We start from the raw sequence: 22,861 nt of genomic DNA, 5'->3' as shown, positions 1-22,861 counted from the left end.
AACATCTTGCCTGGTCATCCTCCTGATTTATTTAGTGTACAGTCTGAGAATCAAATTTGGTGGCTTGCTACATTTGAAGTACCAAAGGAAGATCATGAGATTTTGAAGATTTTCTTTAACTTGACAGAGATACCTAATACAGTGCAACGTCAAAATCATGGTGAAAGTTTGCACATGGAAGGTTATGGTGAGTATCAAGTGGAATGGCACCTTGCTGGAGATTTCAAAATTTGAAGTGCATGTTTGGTGTGTCAAATGCAGCAAATACAAAGTTTCCTTGCATATATTATATGCGGTCTAGAAAGAAAGGTAAGAATGAGAAGAAACAATGGGAAGAAATAGGCAGAGAAGAGTGTCCTACACATGATCAATTTGTTTGCCGTGGGGGCCAAATGGTACGAGTAAATCCTAAGTGGGATCCTATTCTTGGCATCCCCTTGACAAGAGTACACTTTTGCACTTTGCATGCACTAGTGAGGATCATAGACAAATTGGTTTATGAATATGTGTGTTTTGCTTATAAAATGCAGCCAGCTTTTAATGCCCAAGAAACATGTAAAAGGGTGGAAGAATATTATCTGGGATGGGTTTACATCAAGGCCAGGTAGAAATAAAGAAGGATGAAAAAAGTATGGAGCAAGCGGCAATATACCATGCAAGCCGTGCTTTGGCAGCTCATAAGCAAGGAATATTCCCTTTGCACCACGAAATGAAAATGGAGTACTAGTACAACAACCAGAGAAATATGAAGCATGGAAAAAGTTACATATGGCCATTCTTGATCCAAGCAATGGAGGAAAGACTAGAAGAAGCAAATGTGTGGATTGCTCTTGATGACAAATTGGCAATGCTTTTGCAGAAGATGACATTTAGACCAGATGATTCCAAGGAGCTTAAGGAGGTGATTGGTATATTCTATGCATCAGTTGTTGAAGCCTGGACTTCAAGTACTATAACACATTACATAGTAAGTGTGGGATTACAATAAGTGTGACATTACAATTAATTTATATGGTTTTAGAGACAAACTATGATTACGTTGTTTATTGATGTAGCATATATTGCATGCTCATGGTCCTTACTTTTTGCAAATGAAGGAAGTTTAGCGATATGGTCTACACAGGGCATGGAGAGATCTCATTGGCAAGCACAATGTGGTTTCCAGAAGACAACTGCTCATGGAGGTGGAATCTATAATATAAATCCAATGAAACAATTACTTCTATGGTGGTATAGAAAGATAGTAATAAGGTTAGAGGAGAAGAAACCTATGTCCAATGGATCACAAGAAATACACAGAGTCATATGTGAGGTTAGAAAGGCACGATTTAACAATTCATCAGATAGCGAGAAACATGTTGAATTGAGAACTCAAGAAAGAGAGGGACGCAAGTGGAAAACCCAAGAGTCAAGTGTTTCAAATGAGCAAATGCAAGTTGAGACTGTAATTTTTTGTTGATGCAAGTATTACTCTACTAAACCAAAATGGCTTTCACATAGAGCTTGTAAACCAATGTGATATATCACTCATAATCTCACTAACTATAACCATAATATTAAATGATTTTATGTGTGAGAGTATATGCATACTTGTGTGTGAACAGTTGTGTTATTTTTAAAGTTGACTAAACTATTACTTGGACTGTATCAGCAAAGATTTAAAGGATAGCTAAAGATCAGGTAAAGTGAGGTAAGAGACTATAGAGTTCAATATTTGTAGGATATGAAGTGTTTAAAGGTCTTTGAGTGTCAAAGCACACATAGGTAAGGAGATCTAAATCAGTTTAGTAAGACGTGAGTCAAATAAGAGTCAGTAGAGGGGACAACTGACATATTGAGTAGGGTCCTATAGCTAGAGATTTAAGGATTGAAGATTGCTGGTTGAGGAAAATTTGAGGGTCTAGAGGACAAGAATCTAACACACGTCACAGAAGCAGCAGAATCAAATTATAGTCAGGTAGTGGTCAGCTGAGAGTTAGTAGTGGTCAGCTGCTGTTGAGGGTCAGTAGTGGTCAGCGCCGCTGAGAGTCAGTTGTGGTCAGTTTAGGTTAGCAAAAGGTCAAAAAAGGTTAGTTGAGGAGATAAGGTTAAAGATCAGGGTTGTTAAGAGTCATATCGGACCTAAGAAGACATTTTAGAAGATTAGCTAATTCAAGTTGAGGAGGGTAAGGTTTCAGACTGTATTAGTAAAGATTTAGAGGATAGTTGTAAATCTTTTGTGTGCCCTGGGCTGGGCAGCTCATAAACATATGTAGCGTATCTTTAGTATGAGCCAATGTATTCTAAACAAAGTGATGATCATGGCCAGAATGAGCCCATGTTCATAACTATGTGTATTCATAGTTCAAAGCAACACTCTTTCATTTTTCTCAAATACTTACCATGCAGAATAATTAAAACAAAGCTTTGATCTAGCAATATTCAGAGCTAAAACACATAATGATACCCATGAATATAGTTCCATAAATTAGTTAAATTACTTGCAAAATCCTAGATTATTCAGGTATGAAAAAATAGTGTCTTTCTTAAATACTTGTGTACCTAGGCAGAAGGACTCTCTACAGAGTCAAGGGTGAGAGACATTGTCATGTAATGCTCAATAAAAAGGCAAACAGGCTAAGTGAGTTAAAGAACCCACCTCCATTCTAATATATGGGTCATGACTGAGACAAAGTGGGAGGAGTCTTCCATCTTCATCATAGTAGCAGGTGCCACAAAAATGTTACTACCCACCACCATCCCTTGTGAGATTATGATAGAAAAATCATGTATAGAGGCACATGTGCCACAAAAACGTAGCTGCCCACCACCATCCCTTTGTAGGGTTATGATGAACATTCATGTACAAAGGCACAAGAGAGTCGCCACAACCCATAGGTCCAATGTGAAAGAGTTGCATAAGTAAAGAACCCTAGTAAAGTAGGCTATCATGCAATTTGTGCTGTTACACATGTTATATGAGCACAAATGAAGTGTGTGTGTGTGTGTGTGTGTGGAAGTGAAAACAAGAATACAACCCACTAGTAGCCACGAAAAACTAATGAGTCAAAGAAAAGCATGAGGAATATTGAGTCTCATTAGAGACACTACACGTGAATAGAAAGTTTGCATATTTAGAAAAAAAAGTTTCAGACAAGAAAGAGGAAGGCAACTCGAATTATCAATAGAATAACATCACCAATCAAGATCAAGACAAGATTGGGTTCAATCTCCCTCCCCCATGCCGTGTAGCTCCACTTCCACGACATGAGTATTTAGAGAATTGTATTCATAAAAATAGCTTGAAAGGAGCTAATAACAATTGTGCGTACAAATTGGGCTTGCTTTTTCCCACTTGTGGGTATTGCTTTATATAACTAGATGAAAGTTCCTAAGGTTTATACATATAAAACTTATTGGGCCTTTACACATGAAATAATTTTGTGTACACTCTTGCATATAAAATAACCTTGTGCACATTCGCACAATCCATTAAGCCAATTCTTGCACACATTAAATCAAGCATATTTTTCTACGATTATTAATTCATAAAAAATATGATAAAATATATACCTGTAACAATCCTTTCGTTTGAGAAAGCAATTGTTCTCAGTTATGTAAAAGAAACTGCTGTAACAACAAGATTATGCTCATAGGTATCAATGTCTTAATTTGCAAGGTAAATTTAGAGGCTCATATGGAATACCATAAACAAACTCAGAGGTTCATTAACCAAGCATGGTTCAGAGGCACAAAGGCACGGCTCACATTAGGAAAAATTTGGACTCACAAACTGACCCTCTAAGGGCTTTCTCTCTCTTCCATGAATCAAGGAAAAGTGCAAAAATAATGTTATAATATTGGTCCTCTCTCTTCTCTTTTTGAATATTGTATATCTCAAAATATTAGTTTTATAATAGATTCACTTATTATTTTATTGATTGTCCAATACTTGTACTAGACCTGCTCAGAACTCGAATATCTCAAAAACTATTTTTTTATTTGACTTGATTTCAAATATCTCAAAAGATATGACATTCTTAAATGCCCAGATTCATTTATGACTGAAGAAACAATCATTTCGTGATTCTAGAAGGATTTTATCTTAAAAATGGAATATCTTGATTTGTACTTTGTATTTCATAATTTCTTTTTACAAGTACGATGTCGTGCCATGGCATGTCTATGGTGTGAAACCATGCATGTGAGGCCATTAAATATAAATCTAGATGCATGGGATTAAGTGCCATGACTTGAGTCATTTTATGATGCCCATGTACATATGTTCATATTGTAAATGAGGTTCAATAAGACGAGCTGAGACTGAGCCAGGTCTCGAAGCCTCTGTACATAAGTGTGGTGTGAATTATGGAGTTTTTATGCTTATGGTGAACCTTGAGGTAGCACGAATTATCAATGAACCAAAAGCAGCATCACTTTCTTATGGGCTGACAAGAAAGAGGGATTAGTTGCAATTTTTGATCTTGATGGAGGCATAAGAAAGACTGAAGGACCTGGCACAAGAGGCTTTCATGAGAGATGCTTCAATTGGCAACAGTTTGATCAGCATGTATGCAAAGTGTGGCTCTGTTTCAGAGGCAAGGGAAGTCTTTGATAAGCTACCAGTTTGAGATGTTGTAGCATGGAGCTCAATGGTAAAAGGATACGGCATTAACCATGAGGGTTCCTTGGCTATGCAATGTTTCGACAACATGCATGCACAAGCATGCAAGGGAACAGTGGCAGTTTTCCACATGGCAGCTCCAGATTCATCAATCAACAATTTCAATCTACACTACAATGTCACTGTTGAAGGAACGCGCAATATAATAAATGCTTGCCTTCATAACAATGTGCACAAGCTCATTTATACTAGCTCACCTAGTACTGTTTTTTATGGTGTGCATGGCATCATGAATGGAGATGAAACCCTGCCATACCCTGATCGGCATAATGATTCCTACTCTGAGACAAAAGCACAGGCAGAGGAACTTGTTCTTGGGGCTAATGGAAAGTCAGGTTTAGTCACTTGTGCTCTTCGTCCAAGCAGTATCTTTGGCCCTGGGGATAGGTTGCTAGTCCCATCGCTTGTTGTTGCTGGTGCAAGATAAGGGAAAATGAAGTTTACACTGGGGGGGATGGCAACAACATGTATGATTTCACTTATGTGGAGAATGTGGCTCATGTGCATGTCTGTGCCGAGCAAACCCTGGATGCAGCCAAATGCTATGGTGACAATGTTGCTGCAGGCAAAGCTTATTTTATCACAAACAAGGAGCCAAAACGATTTTGGTCTTTTGTTTCAGAAATCCTAGAAGGACTTGGATATGACAGACCCAGAATTCATCTTCCTATTGGATTGCTGAAGCCTTTGGGCTTGTGAATACTCCTCAGGGTGGCACCTTGCATGGCGAAATTACGAAGGCATTTTTTTTATAAAAGGAATATCCAAATTTCAAGCAAAAAAAGGGGCGCAGCGTATTTTCATTTGGGAAACGCGAGTTTTTGGCTGCAAAAGGGAATTCAGCCCGAATCCCTTGCGGGAAAAATAAAAAAGAACCAGGCGACGCAGATATGAAAGGAGAAGTGTGCAGAAAAGGGATGGGGGAGAGAACCAGAGCTCATTTTTTGGCAGATTATCTTGCTTGGAATTATAACTTCTGTTCAAGCCTTGTAGGGGTTAGAATTGGAGAATAATAGAAGCTTCATTTAGTGATATGCTTTCTAAAAATTTTCAAATATGAAGCGAACTGCTGCTCGATTTTATGCAAGGAAAGAATTCGGCGTAGAAGCTCATGGAGATGACATGAAATTTGGTTTTTTTTTATGAAACAGAGATAAGCTTTTTATGAATTCAATTTCAAAAATCGTAATTCCCTTATGGCCTTAGAGAGTGGAGAGTTTTTCTGGAATTTGAGAGTTTTGGAGATTGAATGTTTTAAAGTTCAAGGTGGTTTTGATTCCGGAACCTTGTAAGAGAATGCTTGATTGGATTTTAGTTTTCTGAACATGAAGCTTATGGAAACTACATGATGATGTATATATGCCATATGTTATTTTTGCTTTTGTGAGTTGTTGGAATCTGAAAGCAGGTTTTCATGAGATCAAGAGTCATCTTGAAATGGTGATGTTGACATTATGTGAAACATGTGATGTGAATAGTCACATGTATATGGAAATCTTTTGAAGATTGTGCTATGCTTACATGTGTTATGTATGAGGCACTTGGATAAAGGGACAGGTGATCTATGATTTGAGTTAATCAAGCTCTTGGTTCGTGACTTGTGTGCAATCATCAAGCTGTAATTGGGAATGTTTGAAGTGAATTGAAACATGTACATGTCAACCAAAATTGAGATGTCACATGCCATTTGAAGAGATAAGGATTGGAAGCTACTCTCACAGCCAGAAGTCTCGCACTTACCTAGCGATACCGCACACGTCACGACAGCTTTGGTGAACCCGACGTGAAACTGCTGGGGTGAGAGTTAGTGGTGAAATTCACAGTGCAAGTTATGGCTGAGAATCCTGAGGGACAGGGGGTTCATTTTGACCCCGGGGTTATGCAAATGTTTCAGATGTTTACTATGTATATGCAACAGTAGCAAGCGGTTGAGAGGGGGCAAATTTCCACGACTAAAGCACTACAGACGATCGTGAAAAAGGTGGATCAATTTGATGGTAAAGACATCACAAAGTACCTGCGCAATTACACAAAGGAAATGGAGCTAAACAGGGTGACTGAGGAGGATATGGTTTGAAGCTTTGAGCTGGTATGTGTTCCCGAAATAAGGGAGCACATAAGAGGATTACAGGTAGCACATGGTGGCAGAGATTAGGAGGAGTTCATGCTTGCTTTGAAGGATGATTATTTCATGGAGGATTTCGAGCGGGTGACCAAACGAACTTTCTTGGAGTGGGTTACAAAACCCAAAATTGGAATTTCTGCCCACAGAGTTGGTAAGAGAGTTTGAGAAGCGCTATGCCCAGCTGTCAAGGATAGAGCGCACAACCTTAGACAGGGAAAAAACAGAGCTCTTCTTACAAGCAGCTGGGAAAGATCTCCAAGAAAAATTGGAAATTCTCCTTGAGGATAAGGATACAGAGCAGGGGCTAAAGAATGATTGGAATGATGTCGAGGATGCGGTCACCATGCTAGCGAAGCGGTAGCGAAGGAGGGATAAAATGGTGATGAGCTCGGCAACTCCTATAACTGTTACCCCTGAGAATCTACCGAAAACTGCTGCTGCAATCCCAAAGGTAGAAGGGCCGATGGATGAGCTTATTAAGGGCATGCGAGACCTAAAACTGAAGATGTCCAGGATTGAGGAAAAAGGGCTACCATTAGGGCAGGCTTCTATGCAAAGGCCTCAAAGCAAAGAAGGGTTTACATTCAGATGTATATGGTGTGATGACCCAGAACATGCGAAGAAAGACTGTGCCAGTTATAAGGAAGCTCTCAGAAACCAACTTGTATTTTTCAAAGATGGAAAAATCCACCTTACAGAGACTGGTCTTCCGTTAAGCACAAACTTTGGGAAAGGAGGGATGAAAAAGCTGGTTGAGGATATGGCTGCTAGCCATGCCATCTCTATGGTTGAGGCAGCAACCTATGGGTTAAAGGCCAGTCAATCAAAGCAGGAATCTGAGAAGGATGAAGACTATGAGAGTGAAGATTTTTGGCCATCAACAATGGAGCTAATTGCGTCAAAGAAGGTGTCTAAGCAGGCTTTGCATGAGGCAGGAGACTGTATACGTCTTGAGACTGGCTGGGAAGAGGCTGTGGATTCTTTATCTGTTCATGCCTACATTGCAAAATGCCAGAATAATGAGGCACAGGTAGAGGAAAAGCGTAAGAGGGAAAATGAGGAAGAAGGGTCATCAAAAAGAGTCACTCGTGGTAGTGGAAAGAAGGACCCTGGGCCATCACATGCGCCTCTGCCACATAACCAGCCTCCACAGGAAGTATCAATGGAAGAAGTGCCAGCAAAGATGAAGCATGAGAAGGAGAAGGGTAAAGGGAAAAGTTCGCTCTATAAGCTCCAATCCGATATTGAAGCCGCAAAACGGACCTCAAAAAGGTGCTAGAAGAGAGGATTCTAAATAGTAGGGTGGAATTTACACTAGGGGAAGTCTTGAGAATTGCAAAGAAAGAATTCCGTGATGAGATAATTGATATTATACGAAGGAAAAGGCGTCCATAATTGAATCTATTCCATCACAGGGGGAGACAAGCACTTCCAAGACTCATGGAGTATAGGTACAGCAAAAGGAAGAGAGAGAGAATGTGGTGGAATGCAGTCACTCTACTGGAGGGGCACGACAAGTGCGCTTTGTGGATGAGGGTGATGAAAAAGAAGTTCTTGCAAAAAGTCATTACTCCAGGAACCATTGGGCAAGGGCCACCACTGAAACCCTTGTCAAGATAGGAGACTTGGAAGAGCCGTATGTCGCTCTAATCGACCATGGGTCTGAAATAAATCTTATGGCTAAAAACCTCTACAACAAATGTAAGTGGCCAATGGATGCAGATCACGGGTGGATGATTAAGGCGGCTAATAACTCATCTGGAGAGCTCTATGCAGCCTGTCCAAATGTAAGGGTAACTATAGGGGATGTGAAAGATGATCAGAACTTCTTCGTCCAGGAGATGTCATCATATCCCCTCATCCTTGGGCAACCCTATATTATAGCTATGAGGATGGAGACAAAAGTCTTAGATGATGGCTCAGCATATGTAAGATTAAGGAGCACAGATGGCAAGAAAGCTGTTCAGTTCTTGACAATTTGCATTAACCATGAAAGGAACCGCGAGTCTCTTCGAGAACAGTCACTCCCAAAGATAAACAGAGAATTCATGAACTACAAGGAGATGAGGGATTTTGGCCAGGTGCCATTGTAAAGCGGGATTGCAATGGTACAAGGGGCAATGAGTTCTCGCAGGACTCAATCAATGTAAATAACTTTTCAGCAAACTTTCAGAGATTCTCTAGCTATGGGTCAATAGTTTTTGTAAAAAGCAAGGATTTGAAGCGTGGTATGCGTCGATATGTACAAAATGTACAAAAAAGTCTTGAGCAGTGTGGTCTTTTGGAGAAAAATGAGTTTATTTCAGGTGTGCTTGACGAGGTGCATTTGTGGATACTATGGATGAGCTTTCTGCCATGAAAAACGCATGCTTATAGGGTGGAAATGAGGTGGTAAAAGTGTCATCTGTGGGGATGTATGATATAATCTGAGAATTTGAGGGAATGGAATGTAAAAACATGTATTGTGAGATGGATGCTCGTGTTGATGCAAAGTATAAAACGGTTGCAAAGAAGGTGAAACCAGTTGCCTTGCTCTTGCCACCAGAAAGCAAGGAGAAAATAGATGAAGCCTCTATGCAACTGAATCTCAGAGATCCAAAGAAAATTGGGCATAAGTTTACACAAGAAACCCTAAAAGAGCTGAAGATTGGTGATAAGGATTTTCTGTTGCCAGTTGAAAAATGCTTTGAGGAGATGCTTGTAAAACATGGGAAGGCCTTTGCTTTTCAGTCGCATGAGATAGGCTGTGTTGATCCAAGCGTAATAGCGCCAATGGTGATCTTCACTGTTCCACATGTGCCCTGGAACCTGCGGCCGATTCCAGTACCAAAAACTCTCTTGCCAAAGCTGATGGAATTACTAAAAGAAAAGATCAGGATGGGAATTTTGGAGCCATCATGCGCTCCATACTCCAACAGATGGTTTACCGTGCCAAAGAAAAATGGAGCATTGCGCTTCATTCAAGACATGCAACCTGTAAACAAGGTCACAATCAGGAATGTGGGAGCAGGTCCTATTGTGGACGAGTTTGCGGAAGCATTTGCAAGGAAAGCTATATACTCTATGGGTGATCTGTATTCGGGATATAATCAGTTCCAGTTGGATATACAAAGCAGGGACTTGACCACAATGAAAACTAAATTTGGGTTTGGTAAGGATGTGCACCTTACCACAAGGAACCACCAACTCAATGGCACATATGATGAATGGTATGAATAAAGTCTTGCAAGACTTCATTCCACAAATAACTATGCCTTTTCTGGATGATGTGCCCATAAAAGGCTGTGATGAGAAAGATAAAGATGGGGATTTGGATTTGAAGGGGTGCCGCAAATTTGTGGTAAATCGTATAAAAGATTGTGACAAAATCCTATCCAGGCTTGAAGAGGTGAATCTTACTTTGTCTGGAATGAAATCAGTGTTTGGGGTTGGTGAAGTACTAATCGTGGGGCATCTTTGTAATACTAATGGACGCTGACCTTGTCCAGCCAAGATAGATGCAATACAAAGAATGAAAGAGATATGCATTAATGTTACAGAGGTGAGGAGATTTCTTGGTGCATGTGTCTTTTATGTTATATGGATCCCACATTACGCACATGTAGCAGATCCTCTCTACCAACTTTTGAGGAAAAATCAAAGATTTTTATGGAATGCTGCACATATTAAAGCTATGCGAAAGCTGAAATGTCTGCTCCAAACATCACCTACTCTAAGGAAGGTAGATTATGAGTGTGGCAGGCCTGTGATTGTAACAGTTGATACTATTCCTACTGGGATAGGATGGGCAGTAGGGCAAGATGATGAGGATGATCACAGCAGGTATGTAATCAGGTTTGGAGCAAAGGTACTAAGCATTCGCCAACGAAATTATCCGCAGATCAAGAGGGAGTTATGGGGAGTAGTCACTGCTCTAAAATGTGAAAAATAATATCTTATTAGAGCATCCGTGCTTGTGGAAACTGACTGCTTGCCACTCCTTGGGATGATTGCAAGCTGCACCACTCCAGATATCGCTATGCTCAGGTGGATTGCCTATATCAAGTCACTAAATCCTGAGTTTAAGCATATTGCAGGGAAGGACAACCCAGTTTTGCAGATATGCTATCAAGAGCCAGGTATGAAGATGAAGAAGGGATGATTAGTGACATTGATGATGTAGGCACAAAGTTCTATACTACTGCACATGCAAAAGGGGACCATGCTTGCTTATCAAATGCACTTGAGTCTTTTACTGAGGAAATGTATGAAGGAGATTGGTTGCTTATTGGCCAATACTTGAGTACCTTGACAAGGCAAGAAAATTGGTCTGACTTAGAACTCAAAAGGATCCACAGAAAGGTATATGGGTATTTTCTAAAGAATGGGTACCTGTGGAAGCATCCTAAGCAGAGGAATGCTATGCCACAGAGAGTTGTATGTGATAAAGAGACTCAAGGGAAGCTCATGAAAGAATTCCATGAGAGTCTCTGGGCTGGACATCGAAGTGTGTGGGCCATCTTTACCAAAATAAAGGAAAGATATTGGTGGAAAGGAATGTACAAGGATGTATCCCAATATGTGGAAACATGCATGGTATGTCAAATGTACTTGAATGTGCGACATCATGATGGCCTGCAACCAACCTACCCACCTACCATGCACTACAAATGGGTAGTGGATCTAGTTACAATGCCCTTGGGAATCTGGCAGATGCGGTACGTAGTACTTGCAAGAGAAGACCTGACAAATCAGGTGGAAGGGCGTGCTCTTAGAACCAAGACCACGGAAACAGTATGCAAATTTCTCTTGGAAGATGCGATTTGCCGGTATGGTTGTGTTGGGAAAATATCAGCTGACAGGGGTGAGCTAGATGCTGAAGAAGAAAGGGAATTCTTTTCTAGAATTGGTATCATATTGGCCCTAACATGTGCTTACAACCCTGAGGGCAATGGTAAAAGCGAGCCAGGACATCCTCCAATCATTAAAGCTTTGGCTAAGGCATGCAGAGGAAGAATGCGGGAGTGGCCAAGGCTGCTACCATATGCTTTATGGGCTGACCGTATAACTCATAGCTCAGTGACAGGTTACATGCCTGTAGAATTAATGTATGGTCAGAAGCCGGTAATGCCAGTTGAAGAAGTAGTTCCAACTTGGAATGTATTACCCTGGGCGGAAGAATTGAACAGGGAAGACCTCCTTGCATTGCGAATGAGGCAGTTGGAGAGAAGGCCTGAAGATGTAGAGCTTGCTAAAGCTCGTTTGAAAGATGCAAGGTTGAAAATGTTGAAATATACAAGTGAAAAGGGTGTGTGTGGGAACAAGCTCTTGGATAGAGGCTGTAAAAGAGGAGATGTAATTGTGAAAGAACCTGTGAAAAGGTGAGAAGAATCTACTGGGAGAGAATAATGGGTAGCATGAGGGAATTTAGGAGTGTGGAGTTATTCTGGGAGATATTCAGGGAAAAGAGAAGAGGTGGAGAGAATCAGGCAAAAGGTGGAGATATTCTGGGAGTGAATCATGGAGAAATCAATGGGATTAGATGCTTGATGTAAACTCTATAAATTGAGGCATAGCCCTAATGAGAATTTGCTGGTTTTTGAGTATCCATGCCTACATTAATCTATGTGCTAATTATTCACTAATTACATCTTAATCACTTGCTAATCACTTTGTTAATTATGTCGATTCTAGTGTTTGATCCACCATAGCTCATCATTTAGCTCAAATTTCAACATGGTATCAGAGCCATGCCTAGAATCAACCAGATTTATGAGCCCATTAGTGAATTAATCAAGATTAGTAAGTAATTAGCAAAAAAAAATCAGTTTTTAGTGAGTTTTCACTCTTCCCCTTCACCCCCAGCCAGTGGAGGACTCCATTCTCCATGCACAGTCAACATTAGGCTATGCCCTTCTAACACAAGCTAGTGAACAGCCCTAGCTACAAGCTCATCAAACGGCGCAGCAAAACGCGAAAGCGTTGAGGAGAAATCGCCGTTTTCTTTAGCGCTGACTTTTCTGAGTATTCTGCAAATCTTGAGCTCATCAAATCAAATTGAGCTAATTCCTCTTAGCCCCGGGGGTTTTCAAGCATGCTCTACAAGCTGGTGAAGACAGAAATCAATTTCATCAAGTCTACAGAGAGATCCAAGCTCTTCATCAAATCTGCAGGTGACTTTGGTAAAACAGAGATTAAGCTTTCATTATTTGGTCAAATCTTGTGTTTCTTGGCTTAATCCTCTACTAGACTCATTGCTATTGATGCCTTTGAAAGCATTTGAGCTCATTTGAAGTGGAAGGCACCAGATCTGAGCTCCCCGCATACTCTGTTTTCTGCACACAAACCAGAGCATTAATTTGCTAATCAGTGATTAATCAGTGCTAATCACTGTACTTTGGTGCAATTGAGGGTTCAAATTAACCATTAGGTATCTGATACAGATCCCTAAAGCTTCAGATTGCAAATCGGAGTTGGTTTGATACTCCAACCATCCCGTACAAATTGGTTATTCTCAATTTAATGTAATTTCTGGTGATTTTATGCTGATAAAATTGTTGTAATCATCTATTAAACACCAGATTGAGTTGTAAAAGGGTAGACACTGCCCTTGAATCTTGAATTTGGATCAAGAGGTAAGACCCCCTTCACATCACCATGAATTCAGCACAGGAAATAGCCAAATTTAATGGAGAACAGTTTTATACATGGCAAACAAAAACCATGTATTTGCTGATGAGGAAAAATCTGTGGGGATTAGTTGAAGGGAGAGATGAATGCCCAGAGAGAGGGGAAAATGAGTGGAAGAGTAGGAATGAAAAAGCATTGGGGCTTATTGCACTCAGTTTAAATGATGAGATCATTCATCATATCACAGGGATACAGTGGGCAAAAGATGCATGGGATGAACTCAATAAATTATTTGGTACACGAGCAAAAAATTCCAAGATAAATCTATTAATGCAATTTTACAAATTGGACATGAAGGAAAGTGAATCCTTAATCACACACTTGAACAAATATAAAAGTATTAAGCAACAGCTGGCAGCTCTATTGGCAAAAAGGTAGAAGATGATGAAGCATTAGCTGTACTTTTGAAGAGTGTGGACAAAGGAGATTATGAAAACATTGTAGCAACACTAAAGAATGTACCTGAACTGAAGATACATGAGATAGAAGCAGCTCTACTAGAGCAAGAGAGCAGAGGCAAAGAGAAGAAAGAGCTCGACTCAACAGCAGGAGAGGAAAAAGCATTCTTCACCCGAGGAGGATTCTCTCGAGGACGAGGACGAGGAAGAGGCAGAGTAGGAGGGAGGACCTTCACTTGCCACAAATGTGGAAAGCCAGGACACATGGCGAGAGACTGCTACAGCAAACCCAGTGAAGAAGGAACGACATCGGCAAACTTCATGGAGGCTCCAAGAGAAGTGGAGTCGGATCATCTTTTCTGAGAGAGAGAGAGAGAGAGAGAGAACCCACAACCCAATGTAACCTGCCCCAATAAAGTAAAACCACCTCTGAGCCACCGATGATGTAGGCCAAGTGGTAGTTGTATGTGTGAGCACTTTAGTCAAGGTCGCGGGCACTTATAGTAGCCTTGGACACATAGAGAGAGAGAGTGTCAAGGACTATGGAGTTTAGGGACTTGAGGCACTGGTCGCGGGCTATCAAGTAAGAGGGAAACTTGATACAGGGTCCAGGTGTGTTAGGATTATTCACTTGAGGGGAGGTGTTGAAATATACAAGTGAAAAGGGTGTGTGTGGGAACAAGCTCTTGGATAGAGGCTGTAAAAGAGGAGATGTAATTGTGAAAGAACCTGTGAAAAGGTGAGAAGAATCTACTGGGAGAGAATAATGGGTAGCATGAGGGAATTTAGGAGTGTGGAGTTATTCTAGGAGATATTCAGGGAAAAGAGAAGAGGTGGAGAGAATCAGGCAAAAGGTGGAGATATTCTGGGAGTGAATCATGGAGAAATCAATGGGATTAGATGCTTGATGTAAACTCTATAAATTGAGGCATAGCCCTAATGAGAATTTGCTGGTTTTTGAGTATCCATGCCTACATTAATCTATGTGCTAATTATTCACTAATTACGTCTTAATCACTTGCTAATCACTTTGTTAATTATGTTGATTCTAGTGTTTGATCCACCATAGCTCATCATTTAGCTCAAATTTCAACAGAAAAATAAAGAAAGATTTGATAGAAGACACAGACTCCGGCCAAAACCCATTGAAGAAGGTGATTGGGTCCTAATGTATGATAGTAGTCTTGACAACCAGTTCACCGTGCAAAGGAAGTTTGCAAAAAGATGGTTTGGCCCTTACATTGTCAAGCATGTGCATGGAAATGCCACGTATACCCTATGTGAGCTTGACGGGACAGAGATAAAGAATCCTGTAGTAGCAGGCAAAAGGATCAAGATGTTTAAAAGAAGACATGACAGTGATCCTTTTGATTCGCAGGAGACTCAAGATGAGAGGCTTGATAGTGATAGCATGGATATGGTTGAAGAGGAAAAGGATGATCTTCCTGGTAATGTAGAAGATGAAGACGACATCCAGATATATGTGGATCTTGATGATGATTTGGCACATACCAGAGGATGTGTAGGTTTAGAGGGGGCGGATGTCGTGCCATGGCATGTCTATGGTGTGAAACCAGGCATGTGAGGCCATTAAATATAAATCTAGATGCATGGGATTAAGTGCCATGACTTGAGTCATTTTATGATGCCTATGTACATATGTTCATATTGTAAATGAGGTTCAATAAGACGAGCTGAGACTGAGCCAGGTCTCCAAGCCTCTGTACATAAGTGTGGTGTGAATCATGGAGTTTTTATGCTTATGGTGAACCTTGAGGTAGCACGAATTATCAATGAACCAAAAGCAGCGTCACTTTCTTATGGGCTGACAAGAAAGAGGGATTAGTTGCAGTTTTTGATCTTGATGGAGGCATAAGAAAGACTGAAGGACCTGGCACAAGAGGCTTTCATGAGAGATGCTTCAATTAGCAACAGTTTGATCAGCATGTATGCAAAGTGTGGCTCTGTTTTAGAGGCAAGGGAAGTCTTTGATAAGCTACCAGTTCAAGATGTTGTAGCATGGAGCTCAATGGTAAAAGGATACGGCATTAACCATGAGGGTTCCTCGGCTATGCAATGTTTCGACAACATGCATGCACAAGCATGTAAGGGAACAGTAGCAGTTTTCCACATGGCAGCTCCAGATTCATCAATCAACAATTTCAATCTACACTACAATGTCACTGTTGAAGGAACACGCAATATAATAAATGCTTGCCTTCATAACAATGTGCACAAGCTCATTTATACTATCTCACCTAGTACTGTTTTTGATGGTGTGCATGGCATCATGAATGGAGATAAAACCCTGCCATACCCTGATCGGCATAATGATTCCTACTCTGAGACAAAAGCACAGGCAGAGGCACTTGTTCTTGGGGCTAATGGAAAGTCAGGTTTAGTCACTTGTGCTCTTCGTCCAAGCAGTATCTTTGGCCCTGGGGACAAGTTGCTAGTCCCATCGCTTGTTGCTGTGCAAGATAAGGGAAAATGAAGTTTATACTGGGGGATGGCAACAACATGTATGATTTCACTTATGTGGAGAATGTGGCTCATGCGCACGTCTGTGCCGAGCAAACCCTGGATGCAGCCAAATGCTATGGTGACAATGTTGCTGCAGGCAAAGCTTATTTTATCACAAACAAGGAGCCAAAACGATTTTGGTCTTTTGTTTCAAAAATCCTAGAAGGACTTGGATATGACAGACCCAGAATTCATCTTCCTATTGGATTGCTGAAGCCTTTGGGCTTGTCAATACTCCTCAGGGTGGGGCCTTGCATGGCGAAATTACGAAGGCATTTTTTAAAAAAAGGAATATCCGAATTTAAGCAAAAAAAGGGGGCGCAGCGTATTTTCATTTGGGAAACGCAAGTTTTTGGCTGCAAAAGGGAATTCAGCCCGAATCCCTTGCAGGAAATAAAAAAAAGAACCAAGCGACGCAGATATGAAAGGAGAAGTGTGCAGAAAAGGGATGGGGGAGAGAACCAGAGCTCGTTTTTTGGCAGATTATCTTGCTTGGAATTATAACTTCTGTTCAAGCCTTGTAGGGGTTAGAATTGGAGAATAATAGAAGCTTCATTTAGTGATATGCTTTCTAAAAATTTTCAAATATGAAGCGAACTGCTGCTCGATTTTATGCAAGGAGAGAATTCAGCGTAGAAGCTCATGGAGATGACATGAAATTCGGTATTTTTTTTTATGAAACAGAGATGAGCTTTTTATGAATTCAATTTCAAAAATCGTAATTCCCTTATGGCCTTAGAGAGTGGAGAGTTTTTCTGGAATTTGAGAGTTTTGGAGATTGAATGTTCCAAAGTTCAAGGTGGTTTTGATTCCGGAACCTTGTAAGAGAATGCTTGATTGGATTTTAGTTTTCTGAACATGAAGCTTATGGAAATTACATGATGATGTATATATACCATATGTTATTTTTGCTTTTGTGAGTTGTTGAAATCTGAAAGCAGGTTTTCATGAGATCAAGAGTCATCTTGAAATGGTGATGTTGACATTATGTGAAACATGTGATGTGAATAGTCACATGTATATGGAAATCTTTTGAAGATTGTGCTATGCTTACATGTGTTATGTATGAGGCACTTGGATAAAGGGACAGGTGATCTATGATTTGAGTTAATCAAGCTCTTGGTTCGTGACTTGTGTGCAATCATCAAGCTGTAATTGGGAATGTTTGGAGTGAATTGACACATGTACATGTCAACCGAAATTGAGATGTCACATGCCATTTGAAGAGATAAGGATTGGAAGCTACTCTCACAGCCAGAAGTCTCGCACTTGCCTAGCGATACCGCACACGTCACGACAACGCAGATCCATGCTTCATCTACATTTTGGTGCATTTTTATGTTTTTTATAGAGATTTGAAGAGAATAGACATTTTTTTAAGATTTTAAGAATGTGTTTAGATTTATTATTTTAGAGAATAGTGCATTACGAATTTTCCTTTTTTTTGTAATAGAGCTTCTTCTTCTCTTTAGGTCATTTCTTCTTTCCATACCTCATTTCTTCTTCTACTTTCAAATTTGCATCTCCAAATAGTTTGTATTTCCCTCCATCTCCAAACAACTTGTATTTTCTTCCTATTCTCTTGCACTTGTTCACTACTACAAAGCTAGAGAATGAAGAGTGATTTGATTTTTTGGCACCATTTTCTTGGAGCCAACAAACCATTTCCCTCTTCATTAATCTTGCTATCAAGGAAAGAAGCAAAGATCCAACACAAAGAAGCAACAGAGAACAAAAATGGAGGTTAGCAGTGTTTTGATGTTGGTTATGTTCAATTGAGTTCTATAAGTTATGTTTTCCTATTGGTTATGTGCATTACTATTCGTAAATAACAAAGTTAATAGTAAGATATGTTTTATTGTTGGGTTAATAATAATAATATATGTATTACTATTGGTTAATAATAATAATATGTGTTAAAGTTGGTGTTAAGTTACACATATCATGAAATTTTGTGTAAGTTTTCTTGTAGGAATTGATTGTACTCAATGGAGATAGTGATGTATCTAAGTGTTTCTAGTTTTTTGATGTTTTAGGAAGCAAGAAGCTCTAAGAAGAGAAGTATACACTTCCAGCTAGATGAAGAGTATGCCCCATTGTACAAGAGAATTGAGGTTTCAATGATGAATCCATCGGTGGTGCAATTACACATAATAGCAGGGAAAAAACATATAGATCTTTGGATTGATGGGTCTATATATGCACATGATCCTATTAAACAACAATCTCTCCAATTCTTAGGACTAACATCATTTGTCAAGTATGTTTGTGAGGGTAATGCAGGGTTACAGGGCTATACTTGGAGACCTACAACCTAAGCCCTTGTTTCTACACAACAGATCATAAAACTTAATAGATCATTGTTGGCAAAACAAGAAGAGAACAACGTTTTGCAAGATTCTATGCATGACATGGTAATGAAAAATGCCAGTTTGATTAACCAGGTTAATGACTTACAAGTAAGGAATAAGAAGATGAAGACAATGCTAGAGAAGACTATCACTTATGGGCCCACAACAATGACACGGGAGGTACGTGAATGCCAAAGGTCATATAAACCTATGCACATATTGGCAAAGAGAGGTGGACAATACAAGCTATGCACAACGTGATAACATGCAAAAGATGTTTAGCAATCTAGAAAATGAAGTGAATCAAGGAATTGAAAAGGTACTCACTAAAGATATGGTGAAGTCCCTGCTTCAATGCCCAAAGTTTAAGTCAGTTGGTGATGAAGTTATCATACAATGCTTAAAAGAGGTAAGTGATTTCTTCACATCATCAAATGATATGTAGGGAATATGGGATAAGGTAGGAATAAGTTCTTAGTCTTATGGCATGATATACAAACATTTAGATACAAAGTTAAAATAAGTGTTGCAAAAGAAAAGGTTTAAACATTTAGATACAAGCAACACGCCAATCATTAAACAGTAAGGTGTAACAATTAATTGGTGAGCCAATGCACTTATGTCACAGACATGTATGTAAGTATGGGTCAAAGGAAGTGCCGTTTGTCTTGGATACAAATAACAATTTTGTATTATATGTATGCAAGCTACAATCTCTTATGGTAAAATTTTGCAGTATATCTGTTGCAGAATGTGAAGGCAAGCTAAAATTTGTTTTGAATGTGAGGCTATCAAAGGTCGGAAGTTAGAGCGTGCTAGTCTAACTCTCATGAATAGAGCACTGGAGCCTAACATCTTGCTTGGTCATCCTCCTGATTACTTTAGTGTATAGTCTGAGATTGAAATTTGGTGGCTTGCTGCATTTGAAGTACCAAAGGAAGATCATGAGATTTTGAAGATTTTCTTTAACTTTACAGAGATACCTCATACAGTGCAACGTCAAAATCATTGGTGAAAGTTTGCACGTGGAAGGTTATGGGTGAGTATCAAGTGGAATGGCACCTTGCTGGAGATCTCAAAACTTTGAAGTGCATGTTTGGTGTGTCAAATGTAGCAATGCAAAGTTTCCTTGCATATATTGTATGCGGTCTAGAAAGAAAGGTAAGAATGAGAAGAAATAATGGGAAGAAACAGGCAGAGAAGGGTGTCCTACACGTGATAAATTTGTTTACCGTGGGGGCCAAATGGTACAAGTAAATCCTAAGTGGGATCCTATTCTTGGCATCCCCTTGACAAGAGTACACTTTTACACTTTGCATGCACTAGTGTGATGAGGATCGTAGACAAATTGGTTTATGAGTATGTGTGTTTTGCTTATAAAATGCAGCCAGCTTCTAATGCCCAAGAAACATGTAAAAGGGTGGAAGAAGTATTATCTGGGATGGGTTTACATCGAGGCCAGGTAGAAATAAAGAAGGATGAAAAAAGTCCGGAGCAAGTGGCAATATACCATGAAAGCCTTGCTTTGGCATCTCATAAGCAAGGAAATTTCCCTTTGCACCACGAAATGAAAATGGAGAACTACTAGTATAACAACTAGAGAAATATGAAGCATGGAAAAAGTTACATATGGCTATTCTTGATCGAAGCGATGGAGGAAAGACTAGCAGAAGAAAATGTGTGGATTGCTCTTAATGACAAATTGGCAGTGCTTTTGTAGAAGGCTTTTGCAGAAGATGACATTTGGACCAGATGATTCCAAGGAGTTTAAGGAGGTGATTGGTATATTCTATGCATCAGTTGTCGAAGCGATGGAGGAAAGACTAGCAGAAGCAAATGCGTGGATTGCTCTTTGATGACAAATTGGCAATGCTTTTGTAGAAGATGACATTTGGACCAGATGATTCCAAGGAGTTTAAGGAGGTGATTGGTATATTCTATGCATCAGTTGTTGAAGCCTGGACTTCAAGTAGTATAACACATTACATGGTAAGTGTGGCATTACAATAAGTGTGACATTACAATTAATTTATATGGTTTTAGAGACTAACTATGACTACGTTGTTTATTGATGTAGCATATATTGCATGCTCATGGTCCTTACTTTTTGCAAATGAAGGAAGTTTAGCAATATGGTCTACACAAGGCATGGAGAGATCTCATTGGCAAGCATGATGTAAAGACAACAGCTCATGGAGGTGGAATCTATGATGTGAATCCAATGAAACAATTACTTCTATGGTGGTATAGAAAGATAGTAATAAGGTTAGAGGAGAAGAAACCTATGTCCAATGGATCACAAGCAATACACAGAGTCATATGTGAGGTTAGAAAGGGACGATATAAGAATTCTGTTGAAATATACAAGTGAATAGGGTGTGTGCGGGAGCAAGCCCTTGGTTAGAGACTGTAAAAGAGAAGATGTAAATGTGAAAGAACCTGTGAAAAGGTGAGAAGAATCTACTAGGAGAGAATAAAGGGTAGCATGAGAAGATTTAGGAAGTGTGGAGATATTCTGGGAAGTGTGGAGATATTCTGGGAGATATTATGGGAAAAGTGAAGAGGTGGAGAGAATCAGGGAAAAGAGGTGGAGTGAATCATGGAGAAATCAATGGGATTTGATGCTTGATGTAAACTCTATAAATTGAGGCATTGCCCTAATGAGAATTTGCTGGTTTTTGAGTATCCATGCCTACATTAATCTATTTGTTAATTACCCACTAATTACATCTTAATTATTTGCTAAATCACTTTGTTAATGATGTTGATTCTAGTGTTTGATCCACCATAGCTCATCACAATGCTCAAATTTCAACATGGTATTAGAGCCATGCCTAGAATCCATCATTTTGTGAGCTCATTATCTTGCTAATTATTTTGCTAATTAGGATTAGTAGAAAATTATAATTTTTCCTCTTTTTTCAACTCACCTCTGTACCCCCAGCCTCTCCTTGCACACATAAAATTAGGCCAAACCCTTCTAGGACATGATAGCTATCTCAGTGCTCTTCAAGCTCATCAAGAAAGAAGCGCAAACCGTCAACGGAGTTGGGAGAAATCGCTGTTCTAGCAGGCTCCATTTTTCTGCAGCAAATCACTAATTTCCACTTCATCAAATCAAATTGCTCTAATTCCTCTTAGCCCCGGGGGTTTTCAATCATGCTCTACAAGCTGGTGAAGACAAAATTCAATTTCATCAAGTCTACACGGAGATCCAAGCTCTTCATCAAATCTACAGGTGACTTTGGTAAAAACAGAGATTAAGCTTTCAATATTTGGTCAAATCTTGTGTTTATTGGCTTAATCCTCTACTAGACTCATTGCTATTGATGTCTTTGAAAGCATTTGAGCTCATTTGAAGTCTAAGGCACTAGATCTGGACTCCCCGCATACTCTGTTTTCTGCATACAAAACAGAGCATTAATTTGCTAATCAGTGATCAGTGCTAATCACTGTATTTTGGTGCAATTGAGGGTTCAAATTAACCATTAGGTATCTAATACAGATCCCTATAACTTCAGATTGCAATTCGGAGTTGGTTTGATACTCCAACCATTCCGTACAAATTGGTTACCCTTAATGTAATTTCTGGTGATTTTATGCTGATAAATTTGTTATCATCTATTAAACACCAGATTGAGTTGTAAAAGGGTAGACACTGCCCTTGAATCTTGAAATTGGATCAAGAGGTAAGACCCCCTTCACATCACCATGAGTACAGCACAGAAAATAGCCAAATTTAATGGGGAGCAATTTGGCAGACAAAAACCATGTATTTGCTCATGAGGAAAAATCTGTGGGGATTAGTTGAAGGGAGAGATGAATGCCCAGAGAGAGGGGAAAATGAGTGGAAGAGAAGGAATGAAAAAGCATTGGGACTTATTGCACTCAGTTTAAATGATGAAATCATTCATCACATCACAGGGATACAATGGGCAAAAGATGCATGGGATGAACTCAATAAATTATTTGGTACACAAGCAAAAAATGCAAAGATAAATCTGTTAATGCAATTCTACAAATTGGACATGAAGGAAAGTGAACCTTTAATCACACACTTGAACGGATATAAAAGCATTAAGCAACAGCTGGCAGCTATTAGCAAAAAGGTAGAAGATGATGAGGCACTAGC

The 22,861-nt window shown here is 39.6% G+C and overlaps 2 pseudogenes; both read left to right on the top strand.

Annotated features, from left to right (window-relative positions):
- Nucleotides 1–4,691: 4,691 nt before the first annotated feature.
- LOC147640621 (3beta-hydroxysteroid-dehydrogenase/decarboxylase pseudogene) lies at nucleotides 4,692–5,362 on the top strand (annotated as a pseudogene).
- Nucleotides 5,363–15,800: 10,438 nt separating this feature from the next.
- LOC147640620 (3beta-hydroxysteroid-dehydrogenase/decarboxylase-like) lies at nucleotides 15,801–20,585 on the top strand (annotated as a pseudogene).
- The last annotated feature ends 2,276 nt before the right edge of the window (nucleotides 20,586–22,861 follow it).

This window comes from Cibotium barometz, chromosome 2 (assembly GCF_041138505.1).
Source record: "Cibotium barometz isolate CiBa-2024 chromosome 2, ASM4113850v1, whole genome shotgun sequence".
Taxonomy (NCBI): Eukaryota; Viridiplantae; Streptophyta; class Polypodiopsida; order Cyatheales; family Cibotiaceae; genus Cibotium; species Cibotium barometz.
This window is presented reverse-complemented; position numbering and strand designations above follow the sequence as displayed.